We start from the raw sequence: 21,325 nt of genomic DNA, 5'->3' as shown, positions 1-21,325 counted from the left end.
TTCCTTACTGTATTAATTATTTCAAAGTAAGAAGAGCTACCATTAATGGACTCTGCTAAACGTGTTACAGGTATTATCTCACTTAATCCTGACATCAATTCTGTGAGGAAAAGGTTGGCATCCTCATCATATAGTTCAGGAAGCAAAGCCCAAGCTCTGAACCACTATTCTACATTGACACTCCTTCCTATTGGTTCTGAAGCTCTTGCTTGGAAGCCTCCAGAAAAGAGGAACTCACAACTTGAGGCATCTTGCTCCCTTTGACAACTCTGACCTTGAGAAAGCACTTCTTTATTTGGAGCTAAAAACTATAATTTTCACCCATGCCCTGGTTTTACACCAAAGTCAAAATGCCTCCATCACATGACAGTTTTCCAAATACCACATCCTGCGTGTTTCTCTTGAAATGTGCAAGACATCTCCAGTTTCAACTTGTTCTCATATGACTTAAAAAAAATTGTTTGTGTATTTGTTTGGCTGCAGTAAGTCTTGATTGCTGTGCATCGGCTTTCTCTAGTTGTGGCGAGTGACTACTTTCTCTAGTTGCGGCTACTCTCTAGTTGCAGTGCTCGGTCTTGTTGTGGTGACTTCTCTTGTAGCAGAGCATGGGTTCTAGGGCACGTGGACTCAGCAGTTGTGGCACATGGGCTTAGCTGCCCTGTGGCATGTGGAATCTTTCTGGACCAGGGATCAAATCCGTGTCCCCGGCGTTGGTAGGGGAATTCTTTACCACTCTACCACCAGGGAAGTCCTCATATGACTTTTTGATGAAGCACATTTGCTCCAATTGGCTTCCGTTGTGGCACCCTGGGTAGAACCCTAATAATTGTATTGTAGATACTAATGATAGATTCAACTGCATTTTATGAGTTACTACAATTTTTTTCTCTCTTGTGCTAAATTTACAGGCTAAGCAAAAGATGTATAAGACAAAGTCCTTGCCCTCAAGCTAAAATGTTATTGTTTTCTTGGTTGAGAAACAATAAGGCAGTATATTTAGTAAACTGTTTATTGTGGATCTGACTATAGACAGGGCAGAAAATCCAGTAAGAGAGAGAGAGGAGGAGGCAGGAGTCATTGGGGAAGGTTTTCTGGAACATTTGTGGCTTCACCTGGGTGAAGCAGTAGAAACTAAAGGAGCAACAGAACAGAAGGAATTCTAGGTGGTAAGCTGCAAGGAGGAATCACAGGTTGTGTGTTGGAGAAAATAGGGAGAACTGCTCTGCAGAGAGAATTTGGGGAATGAGGATGGGGAATGGCGCTAGGGATGGGAAAATCTTGATCATTAAGCTCCAGGATTTACATGCACCAGGTGGCCAAAAAGTTCGTTCCGGTTTTTCCATACTGTCTGACCGAAAATTCGAATGAACTTTTTGGCCAACCCAATATGTAAACACGGAATCGGGGCGAGAGAAGGAGGTTATTTTAAGGGCATTTCATTCAGTCCAGGCTTTCCTATATCTCACTTCTGCAGGCCCAGGATTTCTCTGCAGGGCGCCTATGCTAATTTCTATCTCCATTCCAATTTACCCCCAACTGGCTTCTCTGTCCCTGACGATTTCAATCAGAGCCTGTTCCTTCTCCTTTACCTTCTCCACGTCACCTGGAAAGTGCTGTCTCTGTGCAGTTAGACTCCTCCGTCCTGCTGGGATGACTGCTCTGAGATGCCTGTCTGCCTCCTGACTCTACTTCTGAGTATCTAACTCAGCACTTCCTGCTTAGTCCCTCCTAAGGGATCTCAATGGAGTCACGCCTCCTGCCCACTTTTCTAGCCTCATTTCCAACTATTCCCCCTATGAGCCCTGTGCTCAGGAGTGCACCAAACCTTTTAATTGCTTCATCACACCGAATTCTTTCTTTTTCTTGCCTTTTCCCCTTCTCCATTGGATACCTTTCTCCCATATTCCCCTCAGAGTAATATCTTTCAAGATCCAGCTCCGTGTGTCATCTGAAGACACCTCCTTGGTCCACTGAGCTGATTGAGCATCTTGGGCATTTCATGAGCACTCAGGATGCTGGGTGTGACTGTTGTGCCCAACTACACTGGGAAAGAGGCAATGGAAGTCAGCTAGGCTGTCTCATCCTTATTGAAAAGCTGACAGAGACTCACAGCATCCAACCTGGAGAGCCAGATGAGGAAAACCAGCAGGAATCCAGCAAAACCCAGGAGTTTGATGGCAAGAACCATGGGAAAAGTCATACAATCTGTGCTGTGTGTAGTCACAGAGATGGACTTGATCTCCACATGTTCCCACTATGACACAGGGATATTTGGGAATTTCTGTTCATGTTGTTACTGTTGTTGTTCAGTCGCCAAGTTGTGTCTGATTCTTTGTGACCCCTTGGACTGCAGCACACCAGGCCTCTCTGTAGTGCTGTCTCCTGGAGTTTGCCCAAGTTCATGTCCATTGAATTGGTGATGCTATCCAACCATCTCTATTCATGAGTAATTTTAAATTAGGAGATCTCCATCTTCTCTTCTTCTCCAGGCTCCTACTTTCCTAATTTAAAGCTTGCTTTGAAAGAGGGATGAAAGAATTGACTCCCCTGGATTCTAAAGAGTAACTTCATCTCAGCTATGAACTCTTAAAAACTCAGGAAACCCATCAGACTGCCTCGGAACAGTCCTCCATGTTCACAGAGTACTTGAGACGGTGTCAGAGTAAACAATGAGATGCTGCCTAATAACCAATTTTCAGGGCGTTTTGTAGCTGATAATAATTGCTCACTTAAGTCTCCTGAAGCTTTCATTTGGAAGGTTGTAATCAATGGCATTTTTCTCCCTGAGGCAGGGGAAGGCTGAATGACAGAGAGAAGGGCAAATTCTTTTGTGTTGCCAATCCCAGGAGCTGAAGGAAGGAGGAGAAAGCCATTCCAACTTGTGAATGGATGGAAATGGGAAGTGGAGAAGGACCCGATCCAGTCTGTGTCCTGGACCCCAGGAAAAGACTCTAGGAATTTTAGAGATGGGAGTCATTAGCGTTGGCAATGGCTACCTTCTTTCTGTATTCAGCTTTCTAGTACCTCGTATGGTTTCCCAGTCAACAGTCTAAGGCTCAGATCAGAGTGGATCCTTTCAGGGTTATAATGTTTAAACTTTCCAAGAGAATCCTAGCACAACACAGTCCTGCCTGGACACCTTCATTTAGCCCTTGCTTGCCTACTTTGTAGATCCTCTTTCTTCCCTAGCCCCAGTCTGTTAGATGTAAGTACATCTCTTACTTTCAAATAGTGGGCTTCCTGAGTAGCTCAGCAGTAAAGAGATCTCCTGCTAATGTTTGATCCCTGGGTTGGGAAGATTCCCCTGGAGGAAGAAATTGCAACCCTAAGATGAGTATAAGACATGCACAGGTACATGGTGGCCAGAGAAAGAACAATTTCCATACCAGGGCACTATCCTAGCTAGAAAAGAGTGGTTTCACTCATGGGCTGAGTGAGTGCTCAGTATTCTTGCCTGGAAAATAGGACAAAGGAGCCTGGTGGGTTATAGCCCAGGGGGTTGCAAAGAATCAAACACAACTGAGCACGCATGCACACACTTACATTCAAATAATACCCAGTTTCCAATTTTGGATTAAACTCTTAATCCATCATTCCCCATCTCTTTAGGCCCCAGTGCCCAACTTAGCTTTGGCACTTCAGCATGAATATCCTGAAGGGACCGCATTCTGCCAGGACATGAGTTCATATCTGCCACCAACTGGCATGAGTGAAACCACTCTTTTCTAGCTAGGAGAGCGCCCTGGCATGGAAATTGTCTGTCTCTGGCCACCAGGTACCTGTGCATGTCTTATACTCATCTTAGGGCATAAGATTGCAGTGCAAGTTTCCACAGCCTCTCCAACAGCTTAGCATTGAGCCCAGATTGGGATTCACTCATGAGTTTTCAAGACGGGTCATTACAAAGACAGCTTCACACAGCTTCACAATAGGCAGAAGAGAAAGTCACTTACATGGTGTGATGTGGATGGCGCGAGGCAGACTTATCCTCTCCCCTTATCCTCTCACATTTCTGTTCAGTGCCTAGAAGAAGTTGTGATGTCTTGGAAAGATCCACCCATCTTTGATTCCTGGCTCTGTTCTTTCTTTTTGTGACCTTGGGCAGCTAATTCAGCTTTCTGGATCTCAGTTTATAGTAAGAAGCAAATAAAAATAATACGGACTCTTTTTGAAAATCTTAAATCTCTGCACACATATTAATTATTATTGCTCTTCATTAAATCAGCCCTTGAAGACGTTTTACCTTTCAGAACCAAGTTTTAATTTCAAATATCCAGGGGAGAGGTAATGTTTTATGTATGTTAGTCATCACCTTCCAGCTTAGAAACTGAAAATAAGGATCAAGAAATGAGTTAGAAGGAAATTTGTAGAAAATGTAGAAGATAATTGGTTGAAGGCATGGTCAACCCTTTTGTCTGAGATTCAGATAAATTTGTATCTCTTTTCTGTGTCCAATATCCAACCATAGTAACCTGAAGACATAGTGAACCACCCACTTGTATAAAATTCCCAGTATCTTTGCTCAGGAAATCCCATGGACAGAGGAGCCTGGTGGGCTACCGTCCACAGGGTCACAGGAGTCTGACATGACTTAGTGACTAAACCATCACCGCCACCACCTGTTTGTTTATTTAACAAATATCCGCTAAGAACCTAATTTATGCCAGGTGTTGGGTTACTTGCTGGGAAGACAAAGATGAATAAGTGTTCCTGGTCCTTGCCTTCACAGAGCAAACCAGTCTGTAGGCAGAAACACACAGGTAACAAACTAGCTATACGGTGGTTAAGAGCTGAAAGTGATGTGAGGACATATAAGAGAATGCATCTCCCAGACAAGCAAAGTCCAAGAAAAGTTGCTGGAGGAAGGCTGCCTGAGTTTGTGATCACAGCAGGCAGGGCATGGGGTGGGAAAGGAGATAAGAGTGTTCTAGCTGGAGTGGATGGTCTGGCGAGAGTCTGGAGGTGATTGAAATATGATTTGTTTGAGAAATTGGGAGTAGTTCGGTGCAGATGAAGCACAGAATTCAGAGAGAAAGGTGAAGAGGTCAATGAAATCCATGTGAACGGGGATCTGTGTGCCAGAGTAAGAAATTTCCCCTTTAGGCAGGAAGCAAGAGGTCACAGAAAGGTTTTATGTAGGAGACTGGCATTCACTATTGCATGACTCATAATTTATTAAAATAATTCTCCATCTGACTGATCTCCCTGCCCACCCAGCTAGACTGTGAGTTCTATGAGAATTGGATAATGTCATACTATTCACTGTATCCCAAGTGCTTGGCTTATAGTAGTCACTGTTGTTTAGTCGCTAAGGGTCATGCCTGACTCTTTTGCAACCCCATGGGTTGTAACCCTCCAGGCTCCTCTGTCCATGGGATACTCCAGGCAAGAATACTGGAGTGGGTTGCCATTTCCTTCTCCAGGGGATCTTCCTGACCCAGGGATCAAACCCATTTCTCCTGCATTGGCAGGCGGATTCTTTACTGCTGAGCCACTAGGGAAGCCTATAGTAGTCACTACATTAATGTCACTAGAAATGAATAAAACTTATTGTTCTTTCCTCTTTTCCTTCTGTAATTGCTCCTGAAGATAAACTGGTGTGAAATTACAAAGATGAAATGAGTGCAGTGCAAACTAGGAGGCGGTTTACCTTGTTTCTTCTGGCTAGTCCCCATATTCTTCTATTTTTCTCTCCTCTCAGGCTTACCGAGGATGAGCACAGCCTCCCACGTCTCAAACTGATACTTAAACAAGGGTTCGTGAGGAAGCTCCTGTCAAGCCAAAAGGCCCTTGGTTAGTTCACAGTAAGCATCCCGCGATCACCCCCTCCCACGTGAGTGGCACACAGAGTTAGTCAGGCTCAGCATCCTTTCTGTTCAAACACACGCTCATTCTTAACACATCCCTTCTCAGCAAAGCTTCTTGGCACCTTCACCGGCATTTACTCTTGAGATGAAATCTATTTACCATTTCAGAGATGAATGAATCCTATGAACCTTTCAAGTGAGCTGTAGACAGAGAAGACATTTTATTCCAGCCACTTTATTAGATAACACCCATGAACTTTGGTTTAGATAATGTTCATATTGTAATACTGTGATGAAAGATTTTAATACTAAAACAATCAAGTTTCACGTGAAGTTCTGAGGCCCTCAGAGCTAGACAGCTCATTTAAAGTAACTGCTTCCAGCCTAAGTTCTAGATCTGCTCTTTACTGCCTAAAAAAGCCAATTTGGGGTCTATCTTTTCAGAAAACATAGTAAAACTGGAGACTAATCAAATCCAAAGTTAAATTGGCTACAGCATCTCAATTGTACCTAGGTCATTCAATTTCTTAAGTCTTGCTTCTGTTTATATTATTCTTATTCATTTAGCTCTAAAAGAGACTACCAATCTCATACACATTCCTGCTTAAACAAAAAGCTATCATGGTAGAAAAATATCAAACAATACTTGAATTTTGCGCATTTATCTCTGAGATTCCTAATGATAGATGGCCACAGGTAAGCCCTAAAATTGCCTTTACTGTCAGGGGACAATGACCTGAATCATAGCCACTGTCCCCAGCAAATGTGACCAACTTTTAATGAACCTGCCTTGGAACCTTCATTTTTCTCTCTTTCCAGGTCTCTTTTTCCTCCCATTACCACTTTGCATCATTTACTTCCTACATCTCTTCCTTGCCTCCACATTCTGTCTCAAATTTCTTTTTGTTGTTCTCTCCTTTTCTGACATTTTGTATCATGCCTTGATCTTCTGCCTTTACTTTTCCATCTCTCCCTGTCTGCACCTTCCCAAGCCTGCCCGGCTCCTCCTGGCTGCCCCTCCCTCAAAGGTAGAAAGCCATTAAAGCGGCTCCCCATGCTCGCTTCACACTGTTGCGCTGCTAACGTCGACTCCTTGCTGCTCTCACTAGAAATAGCTTTTGCCTTTTGTTGCCAAATCAGAATCTTCTCAGCAGTGAAAATGTGGCTTATGAAAGCAAGTGCCTTGTAATTAAATAAATGGGTAATTTCAGTGTTTTTATTTTTATTTTTCTACCCAGGGATTTTCTTAGTAACAGGAAGGAACGGGGAGCAGTACTTTAATTCCTCTTGATAGGGAAGAGAAAATAAGTTAGTCTATATTTAGGTTTTATTTGGGTATTTGTGATAATTAATAAGAAGAGGAGGAAACATCTGTCCTGGAAATGGAGGAGATGAGAGGGAAGAGGGCAAAAAAAAATTGGCTGCATCAGTTAAGACTGCTGGGAGAAGATAGGGTTGGCAAAAATCCTGGCTGAGTTAATAGTTTGGAGAGGAGTTTAGGAAAATAAGAGTTTCATCAAATATATCAGAGGATAGAGTGGTCCTGAGGAGGCAGGCCATGCATAAACGAGACGGTGATGAAGTGTGACCATTACAAACTAATGGAGACCTTGAGGGGAGAGAGAGCCGAGGAGAAAATGTTGAGATTCCAAATGCGGGCGGAAGGCAGTCCACCGGTGGGCCTCCCCAGGTGGGAAGGAAATTAGCCAGTGTATTCTGCCCACCGTTTACAGTCATCCTTCCAGATCTCTGAGACAGGATGGGGGTATCGGAGAAGCTGCACCCAGGTAAACAGCAACAAGAAGATATGAAGCAAGCCTGTGAGTCCCAGAGCTGGAGCACAGGCATCAGCAGCCAGAGGGAGAATCTATAGACAGCGAGAGGACAGAGGGATCCGCAGTGATAAGCCCAGAGAGTTTATCTCATGGCAGACAAGGTTCAGAGCTCTTTTCTTCCTTCCTCTTTCCTTCCCTCCTCCTTCCCTCTTTCTTTCTTTTCTTCTCCTTCCCCATTCCTTCCTTCCTTCTTTTTCTTTATTTCCTTCAATTTTTTCCCTCCCCCCTCTTTGTCTCTCTCTTTTTGTATCTTTCTCTCTCTCAATAGTATTTCTAAAGAAAAACAACACATTTCCATTGGTAAATAGCATCTTTACACCGCATGTTGCAAGCTCCTTGGATGGGCAGACATTTGTCTCTGGGATTAGGGTGTTAGCCAACTTAAAAGTAGTTAAACTTCACGTGTGCGTGTTACAATTTTCCTATTCAAAATACTTTCGCAATAACTTTCACTATATCTCAACATCACCATGAGATGCTTGGGTAGGTAGTATTGATATTTTATCTATTCGAAAGCTACACTATGTTAAGATGGGAGATAGATAATGAACTTTAAATGTTTTGTATTCTTTCATTATTCAGTCAAAGAATTCTTTGATTATTCAATATCAAATAATATTTATATTCTTTGATAATTGTTAAACTAATTTTCTCAGGTTCTCCCTTGAAGTGCTTTTTGTCTCATATTTCATTCTATCATTTTCAGCAGTGAAGTTTATCAAGGTATCTATAAACCTCATAGCTCATAAGGAGTTGACTTTGTTAAATATTTGTCTTTGATCCTCTTTTATTATGTTTAACTTTAGAGAGTCAGCATGATGTCATGGATGAATACTGACTTTGGATTCAGAAATCCCAAGTTCAAATTCAAGATCCACAATTTTACTTCCTAAGTAATCTTGGACAAGTCATGTTATCTTTCTGGGTCTCAGTCTCTAACACTGTGGAAAAAAGATTAACAAACCTATCTTATAGAATTTTTGTGAGGATTAATTTAGACTAGTATAAAATTCTATGTCTGGGATATAGTGAATGCTCGATAAATAGTGTCATTATTGCTACTGCTGTTGTTATAACATTCAATACAGCTTTCTAACCTATTAAGTTTCATAGCTATCAAACTTACTGTCATTGATTTTTGTGTGGAATTATGGGGGAATCTTTTGTATCTCTCAAAATCTCCTTTACTTACAAGTGGAAGAACCCAGCTAAACAAACTTTGTTCACCCGGTCACCCGACACTTACTGAGCACTTCACTTTGCCAGGAACTGTTTCAGATGCTGAGATGGTAGTAGTGAAAACACAAAGTCCCAGGTTTTATGATACTTACATTCTAGAAGAGAGAGACAAAGCAGAAAGAATGCATATCAGATTGTGATTAAATACTTATATAACAACATATGAAGTGTTACTGAGGAGAGAGAACTTAAATTTGGGGGATAGAGAAGACTTCTCTGAAGCATTTAAGTGATGAAAAGAATCCAATCATGTAGACATTCTTGGTAGAGAGGAGCAAATGCAAGGGCCCTGAGGCAGAGAACAAGTTAGGCAGTTTCAAGGAAACAAGTCTTATTTAAGATGAGTTGGAGAAGTAGAAAGGGACCAGATCATAGAGTACTGTGGGCCATGATAAGAAGTCTGAGTTTTATTTGTTATTGTGGAAGTAATTCAAGGAGACTAAGTACATGAGTAACTTACTCAAATTCTAAAAAGAGTACTCTATGTGCTACGTGGAGATGGAGAATATATCATAGGAGGCCAAAGGTAAAAGCAGGAAGCCAGTTAGAAGGCTATTGTGGTAGACCAGACTGGGGGAAAGGAGATAGAAAGAAGTAGACAGATGGAAAATTTATCTTAGATATAAAATCAGTAGGATTTGGTGATGGATTGGATGTCAGAAGCACATAATAGGAAGGAGTCAAGGATGATGCCAAATTTTCTGATCCGAATAACTGAAAAATGTAATTGGTGGTGCCATTAACAGGATGGGGAATACTGGGTAAGGGGTGGAGCAGGGGGAGGGTGTGTTGGACATGTCTAATCCAAAGGACTATCAGACAACCCACAGGCAGCTTAGGTATGAGTGTAGAGATCAGGGCTAGAGTTGAAAATGACAATGTCAACATAAATCGTACTCAAAGCCATGGAATCTGATGAGATCACCAAGGGAGTGAATGTAGATAAAGATGAGAAAATGGTTTGGGACAAAACCTTGGGGATGCCAAGATTCAGAAGTCATTCAGAAGAGGAAGATCCATGCATTTATTTGCTTCACAATCAAGCCAGTTTTGGAAGAATGGGACTGACCTAATGCCATCAGGGTTCTGTCTGTCTTCACCACTCTGGGTTCTCTCTCCCTCCCTCCCTCCATCCCTCAATCTTTCAACTCAGTCCATTTCCATCTATAATCCTGGAGTTTTTCTATCTGAAGGAAACCTAGCCACAGGCAGATCTGAACTCCATCTTCATAATGCAAGAGAAAAAAAAATTTTTCCTCCTAACTTCATAATATATTAAGGAAGGTCACGGCATAGGTGGCCGGGCATAGGTCACGAGTCCACCTTTTGAACCAATCCCAGGCCAGGAGAATGGGGGTAACTCTACTGACTGGTTCTACCTGGTGTCCTGGAGAAAAAGCATGGACTTTTTTTCTTGGAAAAGAGTAGCGCATTTGTGGTTACTGGTGAAATCACTGAGCTAGGCAAACTTTTCAATTTGGATCTGCTTCCTAATTGTAAACTTGATGTGTCTGTCTATATCTCCAAATATAGTATGACATGATGGCCTGGGTTTTAATTCTTCTTGGTTGATGTCTCTAATCAAGTTTAAATAAATTTGCTCTTATCTGAAGTCAAGATTGATGTACTCAAGATTTATACTGGAAAGTAAAGTGGGTCATGAAGAAAAAAGGAAAAAAAGAAAACAAGAGGATCAGGAACCTTCTCTGGACACTGAACTGTCTGATTCGAGGTAGGGTGTATTCATGGAGGGGTCCTGGTGAAGCTGGGCCTCCTGGACCAGAGGGTTTTCCCTATAGATCAGCATATCACAGGCAAGATCGGATGACAGCTTCTACACCACCCCGCCTGCCCAGAGTTCTCCCTGCTGCAAATGGGCTGAGCTGTAGCCAGAGGCAGGGGCCAGCTGGCCCGTGACAATTATTCTGGATTGGCTACCCTGAAACACTGGCTACCCTGCAATAGTAATTATTTTTCTGACTCTAGTCTGGGCCTCTTCCTGATTTTGTTTTGAGTCACTTGTGCAGGGGAAAAAAACCAAAAAACAAAAAGGAAGAATTTATTTCTAAGCCCACACTCAGGGGACTAAGAAAAAGTGACAACCCAAATTTGCTCACCAAATAATGATGAGGTGAATAGCACATCCGAAAACCATTACTTCATTGGCTTATTTAAGATGCACATTTCAGTCCCTCTTTATGACTACTATACAAGAGGGCAATTTCAGGAATATCTTAAAGGCTATCCATGCAAGGCACCTGATTGCAGTCTCCAACCTCCAAGAGTCCTCCGTCAGCTTGTTAAGAGGAACCTCCTAAGTGACCCCAAATATATGACCAAAGAAGCTCATTAAGTTTCAGGGAAGATTTCTTACCACCCTCATTCCCTATATGCCATATCCACATGATCTGGTCTGGAGAGTCTGGCCTCAAGGTTAAGAGATTTGCTCTGGGATTTGCCAAGGTCTATGGTTTTGACCCTTTATAACCTTCATTCAGCCATGTTATCAGCTCCAGCAAGATCCTAGGGTCCGGAGCCCTGTCTTAAAAGAACAAAAGGTCTTTCATTCCTAAGAGGCCGAAGAGGACTACAGTAATAAAGACAATTAACTTGCCATTCTCTGTGCCTGGCTATTCATTGTAACTCAGTCACGTGTAGGATGAGCCTAGATGCTGTTTTTTGTTTGTTTGGGGTTTTGATGTTCTTTCTTTTCTTTTGTTTTTAGTTAGAATATCTAGGTTGTCACTTTTAATTTACCTTTTAAAACATATGCTCTTAGAAAGAAGTCTTAATTTTTGTCTACATAGTAGATTCAACAGGATGAATAGGAACCAGCTCAGATTGGGGTCAGCAAGGCAATTACTGAGTGAGTTGCTATGTGGCTTTTCCTCCTTCCTTCACAAAGAGCTTGATATGGTTGTGTCCTTGTAGGAAAATTCTCTGGACCTTGGGTCGTGGCTTCCTGAACAAAGGCTTCACTTGCAGAGAAGCACAGACCTTGGCAACTCCTAATCCTTTAGAACATGGTCTTCAGACCTAATGGATTAGATCCATGAATGCCAAAAGAATTTGAAAATATGACCTCTCTTAAGAAACTCTCAAGTAGTGTCTCTCTAGAATAAATTTCTACTTCCTTTCCCTTTGGAATGGGGGGCCAAGTAACACATGCCTCTCCTGGTTACTGAAGAGGTAGTGGGATTAGGTACAATCAGAGCCATCTCCTTAGGTAGGAGATGAAAGGAGATGAGGCTCTCCCAATATGATTCCCAGAGGCCTCTCCCAGGGGCCAAATAAGAATCCTTAGGTTACTTTTTTGGGTCACCAGGATTTTAAAAAGAAGAGAGACCTGTTCTCTAAAAGTCTCACTGCTGCAATCATGAAGAGAAGAAACTATATAAACACCAAATAGCACAACCTGGATGGGGAGAAAGAATGGTGAGAAATGTTTCAAGCATGCAGGATGAATGGGACTAAGGCAGTGGCCGGGCAGTGGCAGGGAAGTCTCTAACAGATGGCTAGGCCCTACACCTAAGCAGGACTCAAGAAGGACTCCAGTCTGGACACTCCCTTTGCTTAGAGGTACCAAAAGGGACACAAGCCTTCAACAGGTGCCAAGAGTGTCTGGGCTAGAAGGCAGTGCATTGGACTGGCTTAACCATAAGGCTGCAGAGTGAAGCCTCTTTGAGTTCCTTCTTTAGCTCTCTGCCTCATCACCTCTGTGACCTTGGGAAAGTCACTGCACTTACTTAGCTTCAGTTTTCTCATCTGTACACTGAGGCCAATAATACTAAAATGGAGAAAGACCCTCTGGGGCCCTCCTAGGTACAAGTTCTTTCCATGTGTCCCATTTCTTGTTTGTAGGAAACAGACTTCATTCAGCCTCTTTGACCTTTCCTGAGTCCCACAGGGAGGATTCAAACAGATGTTTATCAGAGAAAGGAGGGGATGCAGAAACAAAGGAGGAGTCAGTTCACTTGCTCAGTCATGTCTGACTCTTTGTGACCTCAGAGCCTACTCAACTCATGTCCATCGTATTGGTGATGCCATTTGCCACTCAACCATCTCATCCTCTGTCATTCTCTTCTCCTCTTGCCTTCAATCTTTCCCAGAATCAGGGTCTTTTCATATGAGTTGATTCTTTGCATCAAGTGGCCAAAGTATTGGAGTTTCAGCTTCAGCATCAGTCCTTCCAATGAATATTCTGAACTGATTTCCTTTAGAATTGACTGGTTCAATCTCCTTTCTGTCCAAGGGACTCTCAAGAGTCTTCTCCAACACCACAGTTCAAAAGCATCAATTCTTTGGCACTCAGCTTTCTTTATAATCCAACTGTCACATCCGTACATACTACTGGAAAAGCCATAGCTTTGACTAGATGGACCTTTGTTGATAAAGTAATGTCTCTGCTTTTTAATAAGCTGTCTAGGTTTGTCATAGATTTTCTTCCAAGGAGCAAGCATCTTTTAATTTCATGGCAAGCATCTTCTTAATTTCATCTTTTAATTTACTTTTAATTTCATGGCAGTGATTTTGGAGCCCCCAAAAATAAAGTTTCTCACTGTTTCCATTGTTTTCCCATCTATTTGCCTTGAAGTGATGGGACCAGATGCCATGATCTTAGTTTTCTAAATGTTGAGTTTTAAGGCAACTATTTCACTCTCCTCTTTCACTTTCATTAAGAGGCTCTTTAGTTCTTCTTTGCTTTCTGCCATAAGGGTGGTGTCATCTGCATATCCGAGGTTACTGATGTTTCTCCTGGCAATCTTGATTCCACTTTGTGCTTCACCCAGCTCGGTATTTCGCATGATGTACTCTGCATATAATTTAAATAAGCAGGGTGACAAAAACAGCCTTGACATACTCCTTTCCTGATTTGGAACCAGTCTGTTGTTCCATGTCCAGTTCTAACTGTTGATTCTTGACCTGCATACAGATTTCTGAGGAGGCAGGTCAAGTGGTCTGGTATTCCTATCTCTTTAAGAATTTTCTATAGTTTGTTGTGATCCATACAGTCAAAGGCTTTGGCGTAGTCAATAAAGCAAAAATAGATGTTTTTCTGGAACTCTCTTGCTTTGTTGATGATCCAGCACATGTTGGAAATTTGATCTTTGGTTCCTCTGCCTTTTCTAAATCCAGCTTGAACATCTGGAAGTTCACAGTTCATGTAATGTTGAAGCCTGGCTTGGAGAATTTTGAGCAGTACTTTGCTAGTGTGTGAAATGAGTGTAATTGTGTGGTAGTTTGAACATTCATTGACATTGCCTTTCCTTGGGATTGGAATGAAAACTGACCTTTTCCAGTCCTGTGGCCACTGCTGAGTTTTCCAAATTTGCTGGCATATTGAGTGCAGCACTTTCACAGCATCATCTTTTAGGATTTGAAATAGCTCAACTGGAATTCCATCACCTCCACTAGCTTTGTTTGTAGTGATGCTTCCTAAGCCCCACTTGACTTTGCATTCCAGGATGTCTGGCTCTAGGTGATTGATCACACCATCATGGTTATCTGGGTCACAAAGATCTTTTTTTTACAGTTTTTCGGTGTATTTTTGCTACCTCTTCTTAATATCTTCTGCTTCTGTTAGGTCCATATCATTTCTGTCCTTTATTGTGCTCATCTTTGCATGAAATGTTCCCTTGGTATCTCTAACTTTCTTGAAGAGATCTCTAGTCTTTCCCATTCTATTGTAGACAAGAAATAATAGTGCAGCCATGGAATAGCTTGTTTCTCCTCAAGGAATATACATTACAACTTCTTTAAATTCTTTTGTGGGAACTAAGACCCTCACCTGAGTGGAGGGTGGTAACTTCAGATTGAGCACAGATCCATTGATTCCTGGAGCACCACCCTTTTGTTGTTCAGTTGCTCAGTCATGTCTGACTCTTTGTGACCCCATGGACTGCAGCACACCAGGCTTCCCTGTCCTTTAGCTTGCTCAAACTCATGGCCATTGAGTCAGTGATGTCATTCAACCATCTCATTCTCTATCATCCCTGTATCCTCCTGCCTTCAATCTTTCCCAGCATCAGGGTCTTTTCTAATGAGTTAGCACTTTGCATCAGGTGGCAAAAGTACTGAAACTTCAGCTTCAGCATCAGTTCTTCTAATGAATCAGGATTGATTTCTTTTAGGATTGATTGGTTTGATCTCTTTGCAGTCCAAGGGACTCTCAAGAGTCTTCTCCAACATCACAGTTCAAAAACATCAATTCTTTAGCATTCAGCCTTCTTTATGGTCCAACTCTCTCATTCATACATGATTACTGGAAAAACCATAGCTTTGACTATATGGACCTTTGTCAGTAAAGTAATGTCTCTGCCTTTTAATATGCTGTCTAGGTTGGTCATAGCTTTTCTTCCAAAGAGCAAGTGTTTTTTAATTTCATGGCTGCAGTCACCATCTGTAGTGATTTTGGAGCCCAAGAAAATAAAGTCTGTCACTATTTCCATTGTTTCCCCATCTATTTGACATGAAGTGATGGGACTGGATGCCATGATCTTAGTTTTTTGAATGTTGAGTTTTAAGTTAGCTTTTTCACTTTCCTCTTTCATCTTCATCAAGAAGCTCTTTAGTTCGTCTTAACATTCTGCCATAATGGTGGTTTTCATCTGCATATATGATGTTATTGATATTTCTCCTGGCAATCGTGATTCCAGCTTGTGCTTCATCCAGCCCAGCATTTCACATTATGTACTCAGATTGAGCACAGATCCGCTGATTCCAGGAACATCACCCTGTTACCTCACCCCAACCAATCAGAAGAAAATTTGCATATAGTGGAAGACTCTGACACCCACTCCTCAAATGATTCTCCATTTAAAAACTTTCATGGTCAAGCAGAATCATCAGAGTTGGTTTTTGGACATGAGCCCACCTTCTCCCCAGGTTGCTAGTCTCCTGAATATAGCAAGCTTTCTGTTCCTACCAGCCCTTGTCCTTTGTGTAATGGCTTGCCAGTGGCAAGCAACTGACCATGAGTTTGGTAATGATAACAATCCTAGAGAATTTCTGGTAGGACTGATAAACTATATATAGTCATGCTTAGCACGTTACCTGGCACATAGCAAATACTTTTAAAAAGTTAGACATTATTGTCACAAATATAAGTAGAACCCAGTTTAATCAGAGAAAGAACACAATACAAGAACCACATTATCCAGATTAACACTGAAAGAAAATTGATTTTTAAAACCACACAGTTGGGTTTGAGCTCCTTAAATCCCTCTTGCCCAAGGCCAAGATTAGTCTTAGCTCCCCAGGGTAGAATAGAGTCCAGAGGTGAGGATCAAGTAGCCCCAGCTGGGGATGAAGGATGTGGCAGAGGCTGGGAGCCAGGCCAAGCACAACAGTAGCTTAGCTATCTTTGAGTATGTAACAGGATATCATGTAAAAAAGGGAGAAAACTCATACTTGCTTTTTCTCCACAAGCATATCTAAAAAGACAAATTATAGTTCAAAATAAGAACTTTCTAGCAATTAGAATTACTTTAAATATGGGAACATGGCATTGGAAAGGTGTGAGCTCATCTTTTAATTAAGCAAATGATGGACAAACAGATGTTCTAACAGGAGAAACCCAGGTTAGAAGATTGAACTCGCTATCCTCCAAGGTGCTGTCAAAGGTGGAGTTGCTAAGGAAGCACACTCTATTGGAATTATGCTGGATTTTGAGCAAGAAATGGCCAGAAAAGTTTCAGGAATTAAATCTAGTTTGGCAGATTTTGGTACCCTTGAGAGAGTCACCCCTCCCAGGGGTTCATAGAGATGGTGGGACTTCTGCAGGGCTATTTGATTCCCAATTACACTGAGCTGCTTCTGACCTTTGCAAAAAAATGGGGTAGTGGTGGTTCTGGGAATTGGAGGGAGGGGAGTGGTGGCAAGAGAAGAGAAAATGGAGAAAAAAAACAGATGCACTACGAAACCAACAATTAGTTTGTACTGTGCTAGTTCCATAAAGTAGACCTCACACTTGAGATCTGAAAGGTAATCATCTGAGATAGCAGTTTGACTATAAATAGCCAAGCTCCCAGCTTATGGCTGCACCCTGGGGAGAGGGGCCAAGAGGGAGGTCTCCTGCTGAAGGCCTGGGGGCTGGGCTCCCTCAACTCACCCTATTAATGTCAGTTCTCAGGACAGCAGCATTTGGATAGCTATTTATGCCCCATCCTCCCAATTTTAATTGCTGTATGCATCACAGGAAAGCCTGCTGCAGGAAGAAAACCAAACTAGACTAAGCTGCTGTATCTACCCAGTGGTTAGAATCAAAAAAGTGTAATCACAGGTTCCGCCCAGCAGCTTCCAGGAGACCTATCCTTTGTCATCCCCTCCTTCTTCAGCTGTTTGCCTGGGTTGCTCTGCAGGTAGCTAGCTGCTCCCAGCTTCCTCCCAGCAAATCAGAGAGCTCATCCCTCTGTCACCTTCTCAGGAGCCCCGAGGAGGGACCAGGCCAGACTGGATTTGCAAACACACTTTCAAGAATCTGCAAACACACATCCCTTGGAACTGACTCATCGTCTGGTGGCATCTGAGAGCTGCAACTTGAGCCAAGGCTCCAAGTTCTGAGCCTCTTTGAACCAGCACCGTGGGCTTCTCTCCTGTATGTATGCATGAAGACACATGCACGTATGTGGATCTGGGTATATTTGGATGAGTGAATCCTAGAGCTAGAACATGCACCTAGCTCAGTTCCTGGGCTCCACTCATAACATAGCTCCCACATACAGGATGTGCAGTTATTTGTTAAATGTTATCAACGTTGTGACCCATAAAACACATTTTCAAGAATGGCTTTTTGTCATCACAGTTTCCTGATGAACAGATAACTCAAAGAACAACTGCTTTGATGAGATTTTGAAGTATTTTTAGCCCTGAAAGGAGCAAATGCACTAGGAACCACTGCTTTACTAAACAAACGTCCATACAAAGCCCTCATAATTGAGGCTATTTTTATGCTGTGGATCTTTCAGAAACTTGATCTAAAAATGAAACTTGCAGCTTGCAAAATTAGCAAACAAAATGCACAGAGAGATCCTTAACCTCGTTCCTGTATCTTGCTCCATCTTGTATGTGTTCTCCATTTCTAGCCCACAGCTCAGGACGAGGTACGTAGTAGGTTTTCAGCCAGTATTTGCTGGTTCAGCCCCTCCCAGAGCCCTGGACCATCTCTAAGTTGAGTTTTTTCTGATTCCAGTAAACACTGGAAGCCACCCACATAAGATCAAGTTGGGGCTTCAGCAAGAATTGAATCTTGTCCCAACCTTTCCGTCCTTCTGAGCATTTCAGTGGCCTTCATGGTTTGATTCAAGGGATCAAAGAAGTTTCAAGGGATCTGGCTTAGATTCCCTTCATACAAATCATTTCTCTACTAGGGGATATATTGTAACATGTATGGGATTTGGAACAGAAAAATGTGCACACCCATCTAGACATTGTCCATCATCAACAGTAATTAACCTTCAGGAAATCACTGAGTCTTTGTTCGATGCTGCTGCTGCTGCTACTGCTGCTAAGTCACTCAGTCATGTCCGACTCTATGCGACCCCAGAGACCGCAGCCCACCAAGCTCCCCTGTCCCTGGGATTCTCCAGGCAAGAACACTGGAGTGGGTTACCACGTCCTTCTGCAATGCATGAAAGTGAAAAGTGAAAGTGAAGTTGTGTCCGACTCTTAGCGACCCCATGAACTGCAGCCTACCAGGCTCCTCCGTCCCTGGGATTTTCCAGGCAAGAGAGTCTTTGTTTACTCACCTAAAAAACATTCCCACTATAGAGCTTGGGATTGTAACATAAAGATTCCTTCTTGTAGTCTGTTTTCTCTAAATTTGATGAATCCTTTTGTACTCCAAAGTACTTTTTGGACAGAAATCATAGTCCTTTCTCCTTAAAAAAGTTTATAATGCAATTTGGTGAGTGATCCATGCAGGGTTAGCCTCATGGGTTGACAATTTGTGTGTGAATGACCTTGTTGTCAGAAGGGCCCCATGTGGGATTGAGTGTTCTGCTCTTGCTGTCTTCAAATTCTTAATAGTTGCTGAGCAAGGGACCCTTCATTTTAATCTTGACTGTGGTCCACAACTTAGGCAGTGAGCCTCGATTTATGCATACACTTTAAGAACATATTGATACATGCAGTTGCCTTGTCCGCCGGACCCAGGGACACACTGAAATGGGATGGAATTCAAAGCTTAAAGTGTTTTTCTGGGGTTATTGGGCCGAACAGGAGGTAAGGAATGAAAGGATTCAAAAACAATTCAAAAACAGAGACTTCCCTGGTGGCCCAGTGGTTAAGAATCCACCTTGGATGCAAGAGACAAGGGTTTGATCTCTGGTCAGGAGCTAAGATCCCACATGCCTGGGGGCAGCTAAGCCTGGGCACCACAGCTACTGAAGCCCGTGTGCTCTGGAGCACCCACGACACAACTAGAGTCCGTGTACCACAACGAAAGATCCCACAGGACACAGCAAAGATCCTGCATGCCGCAACTAAGACCTAACAGAGCCAAATGCACAAGTAAGTAAGTATTAAATAAAGACAGAACAAAAACAATCATCAAAAAAACAACAACAACAGCAACAGGAAAGTAATCCAAAATACTTCTGATGACTGCTCCAATCTAACAAAGAAAATGGCCCTTCTGCTTTGGGTGTTCCTAGATCAGGGAACATACTGGGCTCCTCCTTATTTTCACAGGTCAAATTTACTCTCCTAAAACTGTTGGAAATCTTGCCTTGGGAAAGCAGACTGCAATGGCTTCATTCCAAATCTCAAAGGTTCTGTAATACTTCACTTTGCTTTTAATTTCTCTCAAATTGTCAAAATTGATGAAATACATGCATTTTCCTGCTCTTTTCCACCTAACATGTCCATCTCTATACTTGCCGTTCTACTCAGGCTGTTTCCATCTTAGGAATGTGCCTCTTTTTTTCTTCTGCCCATGGTTCAATCTTGCCTCTGTACTTTACTAGCTGTTTGACTTTGGGGAAGTCAGTCAACCTCTCTGTGCTGCAATTCCCTTAACCAGAAAATGAGGATAACAGTAGAACCCACCTCATATGGTTGTTGAGAATGAAAGAAACTAATATAAGTACTTACGATTGTGCCTACCACATAGGAAAAGCTCAGTGCATGCCTGCTAAGTCTCTTCAGTCATGTCCAATGCTGTGCAGCCCTATGGCCTGTATCCTGCTAGGCTCCTCTGCCCACAGGATTCTCTAGGCAAGAATACTAGAGCGGGTTTCCATGCTCTCCTCCAGATGATCTTCCCAACCTAGGGATTGAACTCACATCTCTTATGTCTCCTGCAGTGGCAAGTGAGTTCTTTACCACAACACCATCTGGGAAGCCCAGGAAAAAGCTCAATAAATGTTTGCAATTCTTGTTACCAGCTCTCACTCCAATAGCTCACTGAAACTATTATCAGGCCTTAAAATCTCTGAAACTGTTTCATGCCCGCTCCTGTGACTTTATTCCAAGCCACTGTCTCCTCTCTCCTGAATTCTGCTATAACTTCTGAATTGAACCCCAGGCTCTAAGCTCATCCTCCCCACAGGGCCCAGCTTCCCTGCAGGGATGCAGTAGGTCTTCCATACATGTTGAATGAGGTTGTGACTGATTGAATGAATGAAGGAGCACAATAGAGTTAACGGTTCTAAAGCTCAAATCTGACCACCTCACTCTGTACTACTGAAACCCCTCGATGTTCAGGATAGAAGCCATGCTCCTTAATGAAGACTTTCTTCATCTCTCCTCGCTCAGTTTTTAAGCTTCTCCTCTCTTCACTAGCCTCTCTGTCCTCTTATCCAAGCTCCCCTCCTCTGGCCTTCCCCCATCTAGTCATTCTTCTCAGAACTGCTTTCTTCCCCTTGGGTTTTCGCCCACATGCAGCTCCCCTGCCCCATTCCTCCATCCCTCCACTGCTCCTGCACCTGGCCATCCTTGCTCATCTCTACACCTCTGATGAGAACCACCTCCTGAATGCCCAAGGCAGCATTGAGCATCCAGCTGCACATTTCAGAGCAAGGATGGATAACCCCCCGCTTATCCCCTTTCCCTCTTCCTTGTCCGTCTCTTCTACTAGAATAAAAACTCCTCAACAGGAAAGATTGTGCCTTATTCATTCACCTGTTTTTGGTATCCATCATAGTTCCTGACAGAATAGACCTTTGGTAAATGATGATGTATTTATCAAATTAACACTACACTGTAATTCCTTCATTTCCATTTCTGCCCTTCGTCCAGGCAGGGAGCACATGTAGGAACCAGAGTAGCTGCTTCTTTACCTTTGTATGCTCAGCATCTAGGGCAGCCAGACCCACATTTAGCTACTCAAGGCATACTTATTAAATAAATAAATGACTTTTAGGTTTTAAATTTGAAGTTAGCAGTCTACAAATATTTATCATGTGCCTTTTCCAGGCAAGACATGCTATTAGCATGAATTGCCAG

The sequence above is a fragment of the Bubalus bubalis genome, chromosome 16 (assembly GCF_019923935.1).
Source record: "Bubalus bubalis isolate 160015118507 breed Murrah chromosome 16, NDDB_SH_1, whole genome shotgun sequence".
NCBI lineage: Eukaryota > Metazoa > Chordata > Mammalia > Artiodactyla > Bovidae > Bubalus > Bubalus bubalis.
Note: the sequence above shows the minus strand (reverse complement) of the source record.